The sequence below is a fragment of the Phoenix dactylifera genome, chromosome 17, assembly GCF_051530095.1.
Source record: "Phoenix dactylifera cultivar Ajwa chromosome 17, Ajwa_hap1_PhDact_Kaust_v1.1, whole genome shotgun sequence".
NCBI classification, from domain to species: domain Eukaryota; kingdom Viridiplantae; phylum Streptophyta; class Magnoliopsida; order Arecales; family Arecaceae; genus Phoenix; species Phoenix dactylifera.
Genome location: NC_143206.1, coordinates 14,126,027 through 14,129,744, shown reverse-complemented (window position 1 = coordinate 14,129,744; position 3,718 = coordinate 14,126,027). Strand labels below are relative to the sequence as shown.

General features: G+C 37.2%; 1 non-coding gene across 1 annotated transcript; it reads right to left on the bottom strand.

Annotated features, from left to right (window-relative positions):
- Window positions 1–3,340: 3,340 nt before the first annotated feature.
- Window positions 3,341–3,442, bottom strand: LOC113462570 (U6 spliceosomal RNA). Its single transcript, XR_015974545.1, has one exon. It is a non-coding gene; the product is annotated as a U6 spliceosomal RNA (small nuclear RNA).
- Between the last annotated feature and the right edge of the window lie 276 nt (window positions 3,443–3,718).

The window sequence follows — 3,718 nt, the reverse complement described above, 5'->3', positions numbered from 1 at the left end:
TATAGAACTATAGCAGAGTGCTTGAGCTTTTGAATATGAGCTTTTGCTATTGGCTTTTAATTTGATCGATATCTGAAAGACTGTTGTTATAAAAGGATTTTACCTTCTTGACACTAAAATGACATCACAGCACTGACTAAACTTTATCTTGACTGATCTTTATGAAGAATGAAGATTAGCCATGGCAGCGAGCAAGCATAGTCTCCCAAACATTGAAAAATGCCTTGGTTCTCACTTCTCAGTGCTATGAAACTGGTTGTTTAGATGCATGGAAATAGGAGATTGTGTGATGAATATTGTAAGAACGAAATGGATTCAAAAGACGGCGATGAGTACCCCAAGTTTGCAGAACTGAAAAACTTCCAAGCTCTATTTCTATCTGATTTCACTGAGACCATTCATCGAAATGTGTACTTGGTGGGAAGGGTAGCTCCTCATTCCATTTTTTCATTTAGGCCTATCAAATTATAATGTCAATATCGTTCTTTTTTTCAACCTCTGGGCTGACAAGTAGGAACAATGCTTGCATTACTTATAATATTTTAGAGGGTCGGCAATTGAATAATACATCATTACAGTATGATGAACTTGGCCGGTATCTTTGAATTTGTATCTTTGAAGTGGTTTGTGCAGCATAGCAAATCTGATATCCAAGTTCTGTCAAACACTCTTGGCCCGCCGGGGCGGGGGGGGGGGGGGGCGGCTGATCTGGTCCAACCCGGTTTCTTATTTGGATTTTAATGTTGGACTTAGATCCAACCCAACAGAAGATTAGATTGGGTCAGGTCAGATCCATGACTAAAATTTTTGACCCAACGGATCGTTCAGGTTGGGTCGAGTCTATGTATAACCGGGTTCCAATCTGAAAGATTCGGATCTGAATGGGTCTAGTTCACACATAGAGTTCAAAAATGAAAGAGTAAAATTTTAATAAAAGAAAATTTTAAGTTCATCATAAGATAGGGATATCTCTTTGAAAACATGTTATGATACATTTGGCGTGGTATTTTTTCCGAACAAAAGTCAAAAAATAATTGAAAAGTGTTCCAAAAATTGAGCATTCTCAATAGACTATATGAGTTATTATGTTTATAAATATCTAATAGACTAAAATAAAGTATGGATAGAATGTCAAGTCAATCACACTATCAATCTACCATCTAAAAGTGAAACTTTCCATCCAATGACATCATTTGATTATCTAGTTTGCTATAACTTCTCCTATGTTATGTGAAAAAATCAAACAAGAAGCTTGGATTGGCAGGATGATAACCCCATTTATTTCAAACCAATTAATTGGTGATGGATGCCACCATTATATAGGACTAATCTCTAATTGGAACTGGAGGAGAGTAGACTATAGATGGTAGACTGGCTTAACACCACCCTCTCCGACCTCGGGTTAACATATATATTGGGTTTGGGTCAGGTTAGTTCAAGTCAGATAATAGGTCAGAAGACCCAAATTAGACCCATATAGCAATAAGATCAGGTCAGGTCAGAACTCAATAAACTCAGATCCGACTCCAAATGTGGAACAGATCCAAATTTGAAACCTGACCTAGCCCCAAGGATCCTTAAATTGGGTCCATATCAGACCTAAACGGATTGGGTCGGGTTGGATCATAGGTCAACCAAACTCATTTGCAATCTTACCTGGCCTGATAGGTGAAGAGAATATTGCATCATCCATATGGTGTAGCCACAAGACTTACGAGTCGAAATTATCGACATAAGGGGAAAAATTAAAAAGCAAGCTCCTAGGAGTATTGCTCTTTTGTAAGAAAAAAAAAGGTTCTTAGTGATGCAAAATAAAAAAAAAAGCAGAAAGAAATGTGTAGATGGATAGAAATTTAAATTTTGTGAATATTCATGTGCACCTAATAAACATCCATGCAATAAAGATGAGTTGTGGGCACATACATGTCAACTTGTGAACTAATCAAGATCACCAAGATGTGTCATATGAGTGAGGTGTTCTAGCATTTTTTTTTTTTTTGTTAAGATGGATATATTATACATTCCTTATATAGATACATCTATGAGAGTCAGAGTACAAAAGATCGGTAAGTTGGGAGGGGGAGGGGAGCCCCTATCCTATGAGTCCCATAAACATTTTCTGAATAAATATAATGATAAATTTCAGTCTATTGGTCCAAAAGTTATGATCATTAAAGTAAGTACATAGCAGAGTCACACTCTCTGTATGTAACACTAAATTGGCAGGATAGTCATATAAGTCAGGCTGATAACAAAACGGCCACTGCAAGGCATCACTCCTAAGCAGCCAAAATAGGCTTTTCAATTAAATTTTTACCCTTTTCTTTTTCCACTCTTCCCTGCTAAGTTCCGCAATGTTAATGCGTTCTCAGTCACACTCCATCCTGTGCATCACTAGCCTCCCACAGCACCTAATTATAATCTCAAAAACCTCAGAGCACATAACAAAATTTAAACATCCAACTTAGAGATTTAAGAAGGGCACAAGTTGTTGGCTGCTCTTTTTTTCTTTTCTTCTCTTTAAGTTTCTCTATCAACATGTCTCTCTTAGAGTAAGAGTCTCAGTTTTTCTAACTGGAGATCTGAAATTTTACACAAGGAATGAAGGAAACATCTGCTACCTAACTCATAACAATTCTTTTATCAAAATCTTCCCCTACTTATTGCTTCCATTCCACATATTCTACTCCTTTAAGCGTATCTTTTGTCCTGGAAATGACACGGTGGCATTTATACCACCTAGCTGTTGTTGAGTAAAGCACTTGCCCGAATCTTCGATTTCTTGGAATGGAAATATCCCCAGCCAGCTCAGCCTTCCAATAAGCCAGGTAAAGAGTATCTTTGCCTCTGTTTTTGCGTATATTTAGGCTGATGTTTCTAAAAGCAGACCTTCCGAAGAAAATTTTCATCAACTAATAATATGTGAAAATCTCATCTGGTGGGATAAAATACTTTTGGAGTCTCTTCATAGCGTGGAAGTGTTTCCTAATAGCGTTAAGGTTGGAATATTTCTTAAAATAAATGAGAAGAAAAAGCTGCGACATTGAGTGGATTATGTAACAATCTAGGATCTCATCCAAAATGGCTAGCTGAAAGATATTTGTTGGGTTCTTTAGTCCTGTATAAGTACCCAAAATTTTCTCGACGAATAACCGATGTGGGATTAAACATACGCCCGCATGGGTTCTTATATACTCACTCGTTCAAGTCCTGATGTCCTCGTTGGGCTAAGAGTTCAAATTTATTCATATCTAATCACAACCATCACGATCGGCCCGTGGTCGGCCTCTATGAACCCTTACTGCAATGTCTCATAGTCAACATAGGCTACGGGCCAAGTTCGTCCTAATATCATTTCTCGATTTATGCGTGTCATCCTTGTGCAAGGGCCATGCTAATCTTCTCTGTATTGTTCTAATTTTATCGAATGCCTTCAAATAGCATGGAAGTGATTCCAAATAGCATTCAGGTTGGAATATTTCTTAAAATAAATGAGAAGAAAAAGCTCGAACAAACTTAAGCAACATGGAGTGGATTCAATAATGGTCCTTCCAGGGATCAGAAAAATAGAGTTTTTATAATAATTTGTGGGCATTGGATTTAAATATTAAACTGCATCATGTTTTATACCAAACCTGGTTTGAGTTGACGACCTCAAACCAAGCTCCGAATAAATTTGGTTCTATGCTAACTTATTTACGAAACTAGAGTGATTTGT